Raw genomic sequence first — 17,364 nt, 5'->3', positions numbered from 1 at the left:
AGTGTGGTAAATCCTTACCTACTCCATTTCCCAATTAACTACGCATGGCCAATCTTCTTTCCTTTTCACCCCACTGTACCCACTCCCTTTAGATTACTTCGCAGAAAATCCCAGATAGCATTTCATTCCTTCCATAAATACAGCTGACACTTGATCAACACAGGTTTGAACTGCGTGTGTCCACTTATACACGGAATTAAAAAAAAAAGAAATACAGTACAGTACTATAAATGTATTTTTCTTTTCCTTATGATTTTCTTAATAAAATTTGCTTTTCTCTAGATTACTTTATTGTAAGAATATAGTATAGGGCACATATAACTATGAAATACGTGTTAATGATCTTTTTATGCCATTGGGAAGGCTTCAAGTCAGGCTACTAATAGTTAAGTTTTTGGGGAGTCAAAATTTGTACCTAGCTTTCCGACTTCAAGAGGGGTGTCAAGCACCTTTAACCCTTTGCATTGTTCAAGGATAACTATATTTCAGAAGCACCCTCTTTGGGGGCACTGCAGATTCCATTGCTTGGGTGGACCACATGAAGAGGCATCTTGAGGTTATTGCAGTGAGCAGGTAGCAAGGAAGCACCATCGTTCTTCCTCTTCCTCCCATGGTGTTGTCCCAGCGCCCAAACTCTCCAGCCTCCACACTTTCTACCGAGCTCTGCCTTGGAGCAGGCGTGCTGGCTCTTCTTGGCCTGACCCTTTGAAAGTTGTTGTCCCTGCAGAGAGAGGTCAACATTTCATATGATCTGAATCCTGAACTGAAGAAGCTGCTTTTGGTTTGATTTGGGAGATTTTGAATAAATAGAGTTGTAATACAATAAACACCCAGCCAGTTAGCATTCTGTGATATAAACTGGCATTGAGGGATACTTCCTGTACCAGCCCACATCGTCTCACGCAGACACAGAGGGTCAGGATGGGCTGTTACCCTTTGCATACCTCGCCTCCCTCCTGGTCCCATGGCCATGTGTACAGGTCATTTTCCTCTACTCTTTTCTTCTATCAGATCTGGGGTTTGAGACCTTTTCTATAATTTCATTTCAAACTATTGTTTCATACGACCTGGTCTATTACTGAGTATGCATGAAGAATATGAAAATTACTCAAACTTTTTTAAATTAAATTTTTCCAAAATGCAAAAAAAAATGTATTTTTTTCAGGTTTCTATTGGGGAAGGGAAAAAACAGTTTTAATAGAACATGAGTGTTTGGAACAAGGACCCAGAGTCAAGGAAGGCACTGTATGAATGGGTGCAGCTCTGCACTCTCTCGGGTCAGTGGTGGGAAACAGACCATCTAGCTCTCTTAGGCAGCCTTCTGGGCTGGTAGTCTATTGTGCATGCTGGAGGCATCCTTATCTAAGTGCAGCCTCTTTGCTTCCTCCGGTTTCAGCATTTCCCACGAGACCATTTAAAATCACATTTGTTACTTTACCATCTAATCACACATAAGCTTCTCCCCACACCCCCTCCCCCACCCCGCTCTGCTTCCGTCCAAGGAGTGCACTTTTCTGGAGCACCAGCAGCCAGGGTGGGACTCGTGACGGGAAATGGGAATGGCACCCAAGGAAGCATGAGTCTTCGCAGTTCCCTGAACACCAGGGAGGTTCCTATCAGACAGGCCGGAGAGCATTCACTGAAGGCACAAACAAGTGTAAGTCTTCGCAGAGCTGGGGTGTTGGGGGGGGTGGTCTCCGACGGACCTTCCCTACCAGAGCTACTCACTAGCCTCTCCGGCAGACGAGGGGACAGACGGAGTTTCTTCTTGCTCTCCCTGAATGTGTGTTCCAGGAGCTCATGGATTCCAGTGGAGGAGAGCTGGGATAGAAGAGAGGATCCCTTACCTAGAAGACAAGCGAGACTGAGCCAGCAAAGGTTTGGCTGTGGGACTTGGGGGCCAATCTATGGCTAATGGTGTAAAGATATATGCTTGGGGTTATATGGGAAGGATTGGAGGTTTTACCTGTGAGCCAAAACAAAGCACGGCTGTGGGCTGTTTTGAATATATGACCTTCCCCAAACACCCACTGTTCTTAGAAAACTAGTATGGTTAATCTATTTTTATAGAACATTCCCATTATTTCCCATCCTCTGAAAGATAAGGGGGAAAATTATAGTCAAATCCCAAAACTAGCAATCTCTACATGCCAAATCAATGTCAGGTTTATGTTCTTCAAAGAGTCATATTGATACAAAGAAATGTTTTATTAGCAGATGCTATTTCAGATAGTTTACCAAAGCTGTGGTAACAGAGGCCAAATATCCTAAAAGTCTTGACTAAAATGTTACATCTAAGTAAAAATGGACATAGAACGCACAGGTATAGTCTGTGGTAGTCTGCATAGTCTACAGGTAGGAGGTGATACACTCCTTCACAGATAAGTTTTGCTTCAAACTCAAGGCAAAAGTACTCTCGTTAGAAAAGTGTGGATAAGATTGAGCACAGTGGTTCCCACTCTGGATTACACACTAGAATATATTGGAGAAACTTTTAGAGACACGGACTCTTGGACCCTACTCTAGGTCTCGACCTAAATCTAAATGTCCAGAGCTGACAGCCAAGCACTTATGTTTTTTCAATGGTTTCCTCAAAACTCCAATGTGCAACAAGCTTGAGGGACACCTGTTTAAAGATATTGTGATGAAACAAGAGAAATCCAGGTGGCCAAGGCTATTTTCGTCCTGCAGGGAGCATTTATACATGTCCAGAAAGGTGACAACAGGTAGGGCCAAAGTCATCTATCCTTTGTTTTTAGCCTAACTCTGAAATCCAAAAGAATGATTGGTTGAGAGATGAGATTTCTGTGGGTCTGGCTTTTCCCCCATAGCTCAAGTGCACTTGGTAGAAATTGATTCCTGATCATGATTTTGCTTTTTGAGATTACCTGACTGGATCAGTGCCAGAAAAAGAAAAGTCTGTTATGATTTTTTTTTTTTTTTTTTTTAAAGATTTTATTTATTTATTTGACAGACAGAGATTACAAGTAGGCAGAGAGGCAGGCAGAGAGAGAGAGAGGAGGAAGCAGGCTCCCTGCTGAGCAGAGAGCCCCATGTGGGGCTCGATCCCAGGACCCTGAGATCATGACCTGAGCTGAAGGCAGCGGCTTAACCCACTGAGCCACCCAGGTGCCCCTGTTATGATTTTTTTAAAATGTAGATTTAGTCACCTTCCCTGGACTTGCAAAATGAAGCAGGAAGAGTCAACTGCACTTATGTATTTTTGTGCAGTAGATGCCAAAAGTTGGGCTTTCTAGCCACATGGTGTGGAAAGAAGGTGGAAATGACGCAGAGAAATGAATTGCTTTTAGTCTGATGGAAAAATTTGTTTTGAAATGGCATAAACTTGGTTTGAAATGTTAGGAAGATTTTAGAGTGGTCTTAAAAAGCAATTTCCTAGTTTCCTGTTCACTCACTTAGCAGTCAGCTAATGTTGATAATAATAATAATAAAAATAATGAATGGGCACTGAAAGTAAGCATCGTCACATGAAAGAACATATATGCAAAAAAATGGTTTTGAGAAAATCTTCATCAGAAGGAAATGGAAAAAGACCCTGAGGATATTCTGTAATCATAAATGGTGGAGAAAGAGTCTTTCATAATTAAATATTGCTAAGGTAATGCTGTTCTAGGAGGAGGAAAACCAGTGACCACTGACTCTAGGCAGGTGTCCGGCCATGCATTCCCTTATATCAGAAGCCTATCAGGTCCAAAAGATTCCTGGGACCACAGCTCCTTCAAGAGCAGCAGCCCCATGCTTCCCATTCTCTCTCCTTCCCTCCCAGAGTCCCTGAGCCCAGGGACCCATATACAAACAAATACATGAGCTTAGAGTCCATGCCTCTTGAACCCATGAAAGACACACTTTCCCGTCACCCTCTGGGGCTGCTGTATCCTTTTTCATAATCCTTCATCCACTGGGCTCAACTTTTCTGCATAGTCATTTCCTGCGCAGACCTTACCTCTCCTTCAAAGTCCTGGAGAGACCTCATTCTTCCACAAGACCTCATGCCCCATCTCCCTTCTTTGCCCTGGCATCACCTTTTCATCTATATTTGTGTGTATGAGCATGTCTCCAATTACAGTGGCACTTTTGTTGGTGTCTGCTCCCACCAAACTGAATTTATGAGTGACAGCGTCTCGGCCTCCTTGATTTTTATACCTCCATCAAAACTTTGTACATATTAGCAGTTCACTGAGTGCTTCCTAAGTAAAAATCATGGTTTTTTGCCCTGGATCATATGGGAAGGAGTTTCAGATATGACAGACAAAACCTTCTTTCACCTCACCTTTCAAAAAAATATGGTCTCTCCCTTCCTCACTGGCAACAGTTCTGGGAGACTCAGAACTCTGTCCTGAGTCAAGATGTCACTCTGGTCCATCTTGCTCATTAGAGCCCATGGTCACTCTTTTTACCTTGCTCCTAGCTGTTGGAGATGCCTTGTTCACATTCTGTAGGGAGGGTGGAGTGAATTGTGATATTAGGATTATTATTAATTATTATGATTACTTTGAGGTCATTTCAGAGATGACCAATAGGACAAATCAGAGAATCCTTCATGGAAGACTTGAGCATGGGCTTTAGAGAGATGGAGAAGAGAAGGGAGGTTGCTGTGCCCTGGGTATGGTGACATGGGCAAAGGCTCAGAGACACCTAGAAAGTGCTGACTCTGACGGCAGCAGTCACGATAGTAATCATCTCAGGCAGGGCCAGAGCAGCCACTGGAAAGGCATCAAACTCTAAATTTAAGATTAGTGCACCTCATTTATTTTTTAGACATATATTCTCCCTTTATTTTAAAAAAATCAGCAATAATTCTACTCCCCAAGAGTAATCTGTGTTCATATTTTTATTCCTTACCTTCTGGACAGAAGAGGTAAGAATAATGACTTAGGCTATGACCTTGGCTAAGCCAGCCTCAAGGCTTTAGTGCTTAGTCTGTGGAAATGGGTTAATAACAGGGTAGACCACCTATGATCCTGTGAGGATTAAATGACACGATGTATGTGAAATACCCAGCACTGAGCCCCACATATACAAAGAAAACATGTTTATTAATAAGACCATCAATTTTTTTGTTCAATTTTTGAACAAATGAAGTTGTGATTAAAAATTTTTTTAAGGACTGGCTGGCTCAGTGGGTGATCACAGGTCAAGTGTGGGGTAGCGTCATTCAGAGGCTGCATTCAGAGTGCCTCAGAGCTTGTTGGCAGGCAGGCATGCACAGATCAGGGCGCTCAGAAAATGTTAGCTTATTCTTGGCTCAGTGCCCAGCTGTAACCGAGTGAGGGGAGAGGAGGGACTCACCATGACCTGCTTGGCCCACTGGCTCAGTGCTCATCCAGACACCGCACTGTCTTTCCTGCTCCGGTGGATTCTGATCCCAGCTTTGTGGGAAATCAGGATGAGGGGAGGAAAAAGGGAATCCTGAGGCAACTGATAGCATTGATACCGGAATACGGAAACCACTAGGAAATCTGGGTTATTGTCCCAACTCCGCCTTTTTCTAGCTGAAGTCCTTGAATAAGATCCATTATCCACCTAGGTCATAGATTCTTTATTGGTGGAGATAGTTGTAGTCTAGGAAGACTATATGTTGTGAAATAAGCCTGATTGTGTGAGACCTCTGTGTCAGCTTCTTAAAATTATCACATTCCCTTGGGGGAAAATAACATTAGCAGCAAAATTAATATAAGGTTTCTAAAGTTGTACGCATTGTTCAAAGCACTCATTTCTTTCTGATGACCACCTCATAGTACTATTATTATGCCCATTTTATGGATGAGAAGATTGAGAACAGAGAAGTTACATAAACTTCCCAATGTCCCACAAATAGTAACGTGCACAGTGGTGATTTAAGCCCAGATCCAGAATCCAAGAACTTAACCATTACATTCTGTTGCCACTATACATTTTGATTTCTTAGCCAGTGGAAAGTAGCTTGTTATATTGGGTTAGAGACATGATAAGTGTAAAAATGTGTAAAAAAAATGTAGAGGACGCAAATATTAGGTGCAATCACACAACGCATTTTGAAAGGTCTGAAACACAAGCATAGGCTACATGATCATGAAACATTTCACTGAGACCCCACTTTTACCTAAAGACAACATTTCATGCTGTACATGGTGCCAAACACTGGGGACACAGATTTATGGGCAGAAGAAAGTTGTTTCTGCCCTCACAGAACTGACAGTCTAGTGGCGCACACACATATTAAATAAACACACAAATAAATATAATTATAAACTGTGACAAGGGTCAGGAAAGACCAGGATTCTTTGGGAGATCATCTTAAAGGCTCCTAATTTAGAAAGGCAAGATCAAGGAAGGCCTCTCTGAGGAAGTGACATTTACGTGGTGGCCTAAAACGAGCTACACTATTTTTGTCAGAATTTGCTATTTGGAAGTAGCAATTGAGGACCAAATCACAATGTGATGTGTGGACAAAAGACGAATTCCTTCAATGTCAGGAGCTGGGCAGAAGCAACGGATTTTCTGAGTACCCTTTGCTTCCCTGGAATAAACTGATGGGCTGCATTATATTGGTTGGCATTTACATAATATTCACAGGGCTCTTGCCTTAGAACCTTGTCCAAAACACATTTCTACCTGTCAGAATTTGCAAATTTTTTCTTTAGAAACTTAGCAAAGAAAAAGGAGGATTATTGTTCATGAGAAACATATTTGGCTCTAAAATAATTAATGTTTAAGAAGATTAACAGCCATAAAATTTCCTCATGAAAAGAAGTCTCATATAGGTGCTTCTGCTTTTAAAAGGTGTTTAGCCAAGGCCAGAAAGTGCCCCAGAGGGAGCATTAAGCATACCCAGTGAGTATGCATTTGCATATTCTTCAGGATTCCAGACCCAGAGTATACTTAAGGCCTCTCAAGCTAGAACATAGAGATTCATATTGTGAAACATATGAGCTCATAAAGCTGAAGATAAAGATATATCATAAACATAAAGATGATCTACAAATAACTTCTTCCAGGAAGCCTTCACTGAGCTTCTCCTGCCTATTTTGGTCCCTCCCTTCTTTAAAACTTTGAGGCATTTGTCTATCTTTTTAAAACCCCATGGCCAGAACCACCCATTGGAGCCCTTATTTATTTTTCTAATTATTTCCTTTTCCTCTTTTTGGAGAAAGAGAGAACATGCACAGGCATGCATGGGCACGGTGGAGGGGCAATGAGAGCCGGAGAGAGAATCTCAAGCAGGCTTCATGCCCAGCACAGAGCCCAACACAGGGCTCAATCTCATCTCATCTCATGACCCTGAGATGATGATCTGAGCTGAAATCAAGAGTTGGACATTTAAACGATTGCCTCTCTCATAAAGGCACCTCTCTCAAGGTTTCTTTTCTCCCTGAGAAGACTCAAAGGCCTCCAAAATAAGAAATTTGGTTTCTTGTCAAAATTAAAGGATCTCAATATATTGCTAGACAAATCCCCTGTTTGTACAGATGAACAAACTGAAGTTCAGAGATGGAAAATACCCAAAGACTAAATATGGTTTATTACAGGCTGATGGCTACGACTCCAGTCTTGTGACTTCTGCCCAATGCTCTTCTTTCTACACCACACCATCTTCCACAACATCTAGTAGTGCTAAATTCACAGTAATCCCTCAACAATTACTGAGAATGAAAGAATTTCTGACTATTTGACAAAATGAGGGAGAGCTAAGTGTTCCTGACTCACCCCGCAACTTCTGGCAGCTCAACTGGACACTTCCAGGCTGTGGCAGTTTGAAAAGAGAAGCCTCTGAAACTTATAGGCATATATTTGAATGTAGCTAAGAGAACACAGTTCTGTTGCTTCTCCTTCCCTAGGAAGTCAAGAATAAAAATAAAGATGAAGGACAATTCTCTTATCCCTCTAGGAGTTGCAACGAGAAGGCAACTGAAAGGACCAATCCTGTGAGGGAGAAATACTTGTGCCAGGTCATGATCAAACCCAGTCCTGCTGCTAGGAAGTTAATCTGTCTTCTTGAAAACTACCTAGTCCTTCATCAAACAAAATCTTAGTTTCCTCACAAGATCATAATCAGAACAAATCAAAGCCATAGCATTACTTCCATGTTCATTAGATACCAGATCTCACAAAGGAAGCGTCCGAGCACTTCCTCGTCTTCCTGTATGTAACTGCTTCTCAAATACAAACAAACAAAATATATTCAACACGAGAAAGCAAATCAATAGAAGGACCAAAAGTGAACCCAGGTCTCCTCAATCTCTAGTCATAGTTCCTTCCATTGCATCATAAGGACTTCCTCTCAGTACATTCACTGAATTCTCCTTCAGTCATCTTCTCCCCCATTTCAGTTTTCTTGCATCCATGGACAGCTCCAGGATTTTTTTTCCTACACCAGAGAAGCTGAGTCACTAGAGGACAATGAGAAAAATCTCTTTCCTCTAAGGTCAAATCCGGTACACGGACAACAGAAACATTAGACTGAACAATCATATATCATATTCATGATGCTCCTCTAACATAGTTTGTCTCTGAGAGCCACCGCCATTCATTCACCTATTCCTTTACTCAACAAATATTTATCAAACACTTACATGTGTCATAAAGGAAAGTAAAGGCTTCTGTGCAAATGAATAAGAAGCAAACTAGTCTAGGCCAGAGGGTCAGGAAAGACTGCTCTGAGAAAGTGATATTTAAAATAAACTGAAGGAAAAATAGAAGACAATCAGGGGGAAAGGATAGAAAAGGCATTAATGAGAGGAAAAAATGCATGTGTGAAGCTACCAAAGCAGAAAGGAATATGGTAAATTTGAGAAACTGAAAGAGAACCAGGGTAACTACTGGGGAAAAAGCCAGGGAAAGGGAGATATAGATGGAGGAGATGGGCATGGACCAGATCCTGCCAAGACTTATGTGCCACAGGAATGAATTTAGACATTGTCTGAAGGGCTTTGGAAGCCATTGAAAAGTATAATCAGAGGAATGATATGAGATTTACATTTTTAAAAGATTGTGTTGGTTGGTATGTGTATAGAGAAAACAGAATGTACAGAGAGACTTGTTAATGAACAAGCACAGAAGCCAGATAAGAGATGGCTGAGGCTTGGTGTTTGAGGCACATGTGAACAGTGAGGGAGAGGGAGAGTCTATGGGTTTATGATGGCAGTAGCCATAAAGGTGCTTGATGGTGCCATTTAACAAAAGATGGAACTGGAAAGAAGCTAGTTTAGATGAAGGAAATTAAAACAACAACAACAACAGGCAAGTAGTCAGGTCTGGCACAGAAGAGAGGTTTGAGTGGAAGTTAAACCCATGGGAAAGGATTAGATTTCTATGAGAGGGGATGTAGAAGAGAGTTAGGACAGAACCCAAAGAAGCTCAGTATTTAGCATGCATATAGAAAAGAAGCCTTTGATAATGTCTCAGATGTGACAAAGAGAGAGGATTTCAAGAAAAATGGAAGGGTCAACTGTGTCAAATCCTGCTAAGAAGTCAAGTAAGTAGAAATCTAAAAGTTTGTATGGATTTGGCACCCCAGAGGTCATTTACAACTTAGTAAAAACTTTTATGAAAGGGACTGGAAGAGACATACTAGAGTGTGTTGAGGTGTAATGACATGTAGTAAAGAATGCATCTGTCATGAATGTCCTTTGTGATATTATGTCATCTAGCTAATTCTAATGCTAGGAATTTCCAGGATCCCTAAAAATATTAAGCAATTATAAAATTCACTGTCCAAATTCTACTGTCCACCAGGATTTTGCAATGGCAAAAAATTGTCTATGTGGTGATTTCCATATTCTTGTTAAATCAAGCTTACACTTTATCCTTACAATATCATTGGATTATTTAAATATGCTTGGGCACAGTTAAGACACAGTTTTAAAAACTAAAAGAAACTCACTTGCCAGACACCCTTCTTTAAAAAAAAAAAAAAAGATTTTATTTATTTATTTGACAGAGAGAGATCACAAGTAGGCAGAGAGGCAGGCAGAGAGAGAAGGGGAAGAAGGCTTCCTGCTGAGCAGAGACCCTGACATGGGACTCGATCCCAGGACCCTGAGATCATGGCCTGAGCTGAAGGCAGAGGCTCTAACCCACTGAGCCACCCAGGTTCTCCACCAGACACCCTTCTGCAAGAATTCTGAAGGTTTGTTAGTGATATATTCTGATAGGGTCCTTTTGAATAGAACAGGAATTCTGTTAGAGAAGAGAATTAAGAATGGTGGAAAGAAATAGATTTTATATGTTTTACATCAAAAATTATATCCACATCATAAATCCCCTTCAAATTCTTGAGTCTATTGTAATTTGTATTACCACATTAAATAAATACTTTTATTTAGGGTAGCAGAACCATATTCAAAATATTCACACATTAAAGTTGGGAGATAGAGAAATAAAGTGGCAACATTATGAGTTCTTTACACCGCTTAATTGTAAATGATCCAACATGTTTATTTCATTTATATGCTGAGAGCTAGTGGTGTCGAATTGAAAGAGGCTAAGTGGCTATTGGCCATTAAATGGCATGTGTAATGGGAAATATTAAAGTCTATATTGTGCATTTGTACAGCACTTAGCTTACAAAATGCTTTCACATACATTATTTGATTCTCCCAACAACAGTGTCAAATTAGCAGAGCAGATGTTATCATCACTAGTTTACAAATCATAGAAATGAGAGAGATAATTCAGAAGATCTACTCAGTATCAGAACTAAAGTTTTCTGTTTCCAAGTCCAGTGTTGTTGTGACAAAACCACACCACCTCTCTGGGTTTCTTGAATAATTATAGCTTGAAGTCTCTAAAGCTGACTCAACCCACCATCCTGAGTTTCTAAGTCCGCAACACTGCCAGGAACTTATGATGTGATAAGACACTTATTTTCTTCCTTAGTGATGAAAGTATTTTTCCTCCTTCCAATCTCATTTTCAGTGGCGTGGGGAAATGGTAGGGAGGTAAAGACCATTCACAAAATAATATTTTCCTCCTCTCAAACTTCATTTGGATATCAATTTTGTTAAGTAGAGATGTTATTACTTAAATGCCTTTTGGGCACTTTCTTCCTGAAACTCCCAGCTTTCTTTCTTCCTTTAATTATTCCTTTCTTCTATTTTAGCCCCCACAAAAACTCACTTATTCTCAGCATTTCAGCCTGGCACACTGATTCAGCATTATAAGCATATCAGTTATTCACCACACCTCACAGAAAACCATTCCCACTAAGCTCTTACCCATCCCCAGAGTTCTTCTTCAGAACCATGGACAACTCAAGACCACAGTAGATAGGCTTGCTCTTTCAGAACCATGGATAGTACATGTCCTCCCTCCCCACCCGCCCCCCACAACGCCACCACCCCGGCCCAAAATACTCCATCCCTGGACAACAGATTAGCTAGCTATTATCTCTGAATTATTTGGAGGTAAATTACATTCAGCAAGGATTTCCATAACTCCATTCTTTTAGCACCAGGGGCAACTCAGGACTATTCAACTTCAAAGACGACTTAGTGATATTTTCCTGGGCCACAGATAGCTGAGGCTCAATTTTTGACTACTGGACAGGATCACAGATAATGTGGTCTCACTTTCTTCACTGAAAAAAGCTTATTACACTTTCCCAGTGGCGTAGTTACTTCAAATTCTATCTCTTCCCTGGCCAACTTGCTCCCCTGTCCAGTGCCCTATTGCTCCAATTAGGTGCCTAATGATTAAAATTTTCAGGGAAATGGGTAGCTTAGATAAGCAAATTTCAGCATCACTGATAATCTAAAATTCTGACATCTCAGGGAGATTTCTAAGTCTTGGCTACTCTGGCCACATCTTCCCCAAAACAGGACATTTAATTCCATGCTCCCATTAGCTTAGAGAGTCCAGCGATAACACCAATGTCAAAGCTAAGTTGTTTACTCATTCCATGAGCTAGAGAGCCTAACTACACTCTGAGCACCATGTGTAACAACACATGCAATACAGTTTCACTCAAATGTGTCAGTAGAGTGGTTACTATTTCTCACCACCAATTCATCTTTCTCTCAATCTAGTGGTATGAAAGGTCCAACTATATTCTCAGTCTTAGTGACATCCTGACAAAATGCTTGATGTTCCATCAGGAAGCCAAGTCATGGCAAAAGAACATGGAGAAGTTCATTTTCCTGTTACTGTTCTTTGGGTAATGTAATTAGTTTATTCAACTTTGCAGTTATTCCCATACTCCAATCTGTCTCTTTCAACAACTCAAACAATCTAGTCACATCCTCTCCACTCCATGGTACTTATTCACACTCTCCCTGACTAAAAACCATTCCCACTATTAGAACAAAGCTCAACAGTTTTTAAAACTTGCCTTCCTACTATTTCTTTTTTCTTTTTTTTTTTTTTAACTTTTTATTTTTTATATACATATATTTTTATCCCCAGGGGTACAGGTCTGTGAATCACCAGGTTTACACACTTCACAGCACTCACCAAAGCACATACCCTCCCCAATGTCCATAATCCCACCCCCTTCTCCCAAACCCCCTCCCCCCAGCAACCCTCAGTTTGTTTTGTGAGATTAAGAGTCACTTATGTTTAGTCTCCCTCCCAATCCCATTTTGTTTCATTTTTTCTTCTTCTACCCACTTAAGCCTCCATGTTGCATCACCACTTCCTCATATCAGGGAGATCATATGATAGTTGTCTTTCTCTGCTTGACTTATTTCGCTAAGCATGATACGCTCTAGTTCCATCCATGTTGTTGCAAATGGCAAGATTTCATTTCTTTTGATGGCTGCATAGTATTCCATTGTGTATATATACCACATCTTCTTGATCCATTCATCTGTGGATGGACATCTAGGTTCTTTCCATAGTTTGGCTATTGTGGACATTGCTGCTATAAACATTCGGGTGCATGTGCCCCTTTGGATCACTACATTTGTATCTTTAGGGTAAATACCCAATAGTGCAATTGCTGGGTCATAGGGCAGTTCTATTTTCAACATTTTGAGGAACCTCCACGCTGTTTTCCAGAGTGGCTGCACCAGCTTGCATTCCCACCAACAGTGTAGGAGGGTTCCCCTTTCTCCACATCCTCGCCAGCATCTGTCATTTCCTGACTTGTTGATTTTAGCCATTCTGACTGGCGTGAGGTGATATCTCATTGTGGTTTTGATTTGTATTTCCCTGATGCCGAGTGATATGGAGCACTTTTTCATGTGTCTGTTGGCCATCTGGATGTCTTCTTTGCAGAAATGTCTGTTCATGTCCTCTGCCCATTTCTTGATTGGATTATTTGTTCTTTGGGTGTTGAGTTTGCTAAGTTCTTTATAGATTCTGGACACTAGTCCTTTATCTGATATGTCGTTTGCAAATATCTTCTCCCATTCTGTCAGTTGTCTTTTGATTTTGTTAACTGTTTCCTTTGCTGTGCAAAAGCTTTTGATCTTGATGAAATCCCAGTAGTTCATTTTTTCCCTTGCTTCCCTTGCCTTTTGCGTTGTTCCTAGGAAGATGTTGCTGCGGCAGAGGTCGAAGAGGTTGCTGCCTGTTTTCTCAAGGATTTTGATGGATTCCTTTCGCACATTGAGGTCCTTCATCCATTTTGAGTCTATTTTTGTGTGTGGTGTAAGGAAATGGTCCAATTTCATTTTTCTGCATGTGGCTGTCCAATTTTCCCAGCACCATTTATTGAAGAGGCTGTCTTTTTTCCATTGGACATTCTTTCCTGCTTTGTCGAAGATGAGTTGACCATAGATTTGAGGGTCTATTTCTGGGCTCTCTATTCTGTTCCATTGATCTATGTGTCTGTTTTTGTGCCAGTACCATGCTGTCTTGATGATGACAGCTTTGTAATAGAGCTTGAAGTCCGGAATTGTGATGCCACCAACGTTGGCTTTCTTTTTCAATATCCCTTTGGCTATTCGAGGTCTTTTCTGGTTCCATATAAATTTTAGCATTATTTGTTCCATTTCTTTGAAAAAGATGGATGGTACTTTGATAGGAATTGCATTAAATGTGTAGATTGCTTTAGGTAGCATAGACATTTTCACAATATTTATTCTTCCAATCCAGGAGCATGGAACATTTTTCCATTTCTTTGTGTCTTCCTCAATTTCTTTCATGAGTACTTTATAGTTTTCTGAGTATAGATTCTGTGTCTCTTTGGTTAGGTTTATTCCTAGGTATCTTATGGTTTTGGATGCAATTGTAAATGGGATTGACTCCTTAATATCTCTTTCTTCTGTCTTCCTGTTGGTGTAGAGAAATGCAACTGATTTCTGTGCATTGATTTTATATCCTGACACTTTACTGAATTCCTGTATAAGTTCTAGCAGTTTTGGAGTGGAGTCTTTTGGGTTTTCCACATATAGTATCATATCATCTGCGAAGAGTGATAATTTGACTTCTTCTTTGCCGATTTGGATGCCTTTAATTTCCTTTTGTTGTCTGATTGCTGAGGCTAGGACCTCTAGTACTATGTTGTATCACCACTGCTATTCAACATAGTACTAGAGGGCCTTCCTACTATTTCTATGACACCAAGATTTCCCTGTTTTTCTTCCTTTTGGGGTATAGTATCTCTATAATGTTCAGTGCTTCTCTGCCCCCACAGCCCTCCAGGTTCCCGTCTTAATTTTTCTCCTTTCACCTTAGAGATCAAACTTTATTCAAATCAGGTGGGTTTCCTAAAACCTTTCCTAAAATCTTAAACCTTAAGTTGTTATTGAACAGACAACCTTTTATCTTTTTTCCCTGCAACATGGGAAATGGTTAGTTTCTACCCACTCTGGTCTCACAGTTTAAGTACTTGTGTTTGTTTTCCCCAAACCCAATTCTGCTTGCAGATAAAAATTTAGCAATATTCTGTAAGTATCTGATACCCATTCAGGATACCTTGAGTTTATTCACTCTGTAATCCACAAATGTTTGTTATCATATAGTATGTGCTGAGCATTGCTCTGACTGTTAAGGATTCAACAGTTAAACAAACAGAAAAATCCAAACTTTCATGAAAGCAAAAGTACTAGTTTAGGAATATAGTAAATAAATAAAGGTTAATTAGTTAAAAGTGCTTTGAGGAAAAGTGAAGAGAGGTAAAAGGGTAGAGATTGGCCAAAGGCCTTCATTTTGAATGGTCAGGCGAGGCTTTCCTAACAGGTGATATTCAAATGAGCCCTGTGGTTATAAATGGGAAGAGAATAGTATGCAGAAAGAATAACAAGCTCAAACACCTTGAGGCAAGAGTGTACTTGTTGTGTCCAATAAACATCTAGGTGGTCTATGGGCCTGGGTTTCAGTGAGTAAGGAAGAGAATGATATGTGTTGAGCTCAGAGATGAAGTTTACAGCAATACACTTCAAAGGATCATTCCTGTTGCTTCTAGAAGTGTAGGCTGCAAAGACTTGAAACAATCCTAGCAGTGAGACATTTTGAAAAGACAGATTAGTGACACAAGCAGGACATGACAATGGTTTGGTCCATGGAGGTAGCAGCAGTTCAGTGACAGTAGTTTAGACCATAACAGGAGCAGTAGAGGAGATGGTAGTGATTTGGGCCATAAGCGTAGCAGTGGATAAGGGTGCCAGTGGTTGGACCAGGGGAGTAGCAGTGGAGGTAGGTGGTAGTGGTTTGAACTATGGAGGTGGTGGCAGATGATAGTGATTTGGGCTATAGAAGTAGCATTGAAAATGGGTCACAGTGGTTGGACCAGGGCAGTAGCCAAGGAGGTAGATGATAGTGGTTTGAGCTATGCAGGTAGCAGTAGCTGTGATAAGAAGTAGACAGCTGAACTTCCAATGCAAATTGATTCAAGTTTTCTGGTCATCTAAATGTGAGATTAGGGAGAGAGAAAATGAAGTAATGGATAATTCTAAAGTTTCAAGACTCAGGGTTTGAGCCTTTGGAAGGATGAAGTCTCAATTTATTGAAATCATCATGACAAAGGGAAAAACATATTTATTTAGGGTAAGGATGTCAGTAATTAGGCTTTATACATCTATCAGGCATCTTTGTGAAGGATAATCAATGGTTAGCTAAATATAACAATTTGGAATGTAAGTGAAAGGTCTTGGCTAGAGATATAAATTTAGATTTATGTTTCAAATGTGACTCCAGGCTTCCAATGATGTCATCATAATTTCAATATTTTCTGGAAAGTCTCTCTCTAGGAAGCTGGCCTAAGTTGGCTGAGACCCAGAGATACATTTAAGCTCCCAAAAGTCTATAGATTTTTTCATTGCTGTATCTGAGGAGTTTAAAACATAAGGGAGGAAGACTTGTGGGAGAAAGAGACACAAAGAGGACCCCCTAAGCCTCCATTTTAAAAAATGGTTATGTAATTTACTGATATAGGGAACAAGGAGGCAGAAAAGTTGGGGTGGAGAGAGGATAGAGAGATCATGGAGGACAATGACTTTAAGGTGTCTGTGGAGTATCCAAAGAACTATATGTCAAAGACATTGGATTAGTGGGTCCAGAGCTCAGAAGAAAGGTTCCAGATTTAGGACTCACATGCAAGAAAATGATCATTTTTGTTGTATGTAAATGGGTGAGAACAACCATAAGATGCATGAGAATATGCAATCCTACATGGGATGGGGGCTGATATATTCACCTACTAATCAGGTCCTGGAAAAATTATAATTATCTGTTTGCTTACATCATAACTGCCTTACAGAGGCAAAAAGCTACATTAGTGGGGAAAATCCCCCATCAATTTCTTAACAGCATCAATGAACAATATAACACAAAGAGGCTGTTCTGAGACCCCTTGAAACTTCGTCAAATCTGAATGCATTCAGATCAATCCATACGTTTCAAGTCCCAGAGCCCTTTGATGATACCGCAGTCAGTAGGATTCCAGAACTGCTTCAGCAAGTGGGACCCATCCCAGAAATGAGAGCACTGGGTATGGAGTCAAAAAACTCAGAGATGATCTTGTTTAGTTCAATAATCTCTTTATAACCTATAGTAATCACTGATTATTAATTCTCTTATATGTAAGAAAATGCCTTCTACCTACTCTATAGGATTTCTGTGGGGATTAAAAGAGATCATTGTGGGTGTGACTGGGTGGCTCATTCAGTTAAGCATCCGACTCGATTTTAGCTCAGGTCAAGATCTTGGGATCATGAGATGCAGCCCCATTTTGCTGAAGATTCTCTCTCCCCCCCTCCTTTTGCCTCTCCCCCCAGCATGCATTTGCTCACACTCTCTCTTTCTCTCCCTAAAAAGGGAGAGAGATAATTGTGCCCACTCTTGTTGTCACTGTGGATTGATAATTTAAGTAAGTCTTCTCATGATGCTCAGCCATCTTTGTGAGCTCCTCAGACTTGCTGCAAGACCACAGAAACATTTGTTCCACGAATAACAACAGAGGTTGGAAGAAAAAACCCTTTG

The 17,364-nt window shown here is 40.5% G+C and overlaps 1 protein-coding gene across 1 annotated transcript in view; it reads left to right on the top strand.

The window, feature by feature from the left end:
* The first annotated feature begins 1,634 nt into the window (after nucleotides 1-1,634).
* Nucleotides 1,635-17,364, top strand: part of SCN10A (sodium voltage-gated channel alpha subunit 10) — a 125,614-nt gene continuing 109,884 nt past the window's right edge. The window contains exons 1-2 of the mRNA XM_082746024.1: nucleotides 1,635-1,657; nucleotides 1,795-1,878. The gene's annotated coding sequence lies outside the window, so the exon portion shown is untranslated. The remainder of the gene's footprint in view (nucleotides 1,658-1,794; nucleotides 1,879-17,364) is intronic.

This window comes from Mustela nivalis (genome assembly GCF_964662115.1).
Source record: "Mustela nivalis genome assembly, chromosome: 1".
NCBI classification, from domain to species: Eukaryota; Metazoa; Chordata; class Mammalia; order Carnivora; family Mustelidae; genus Mustela; species Mustela nivalis.
The sequence above is the reverse complement of the archived record's forward strand: the minus strand, read 5'-3'. Positions and strand labels throughout refer to the sequence as shown.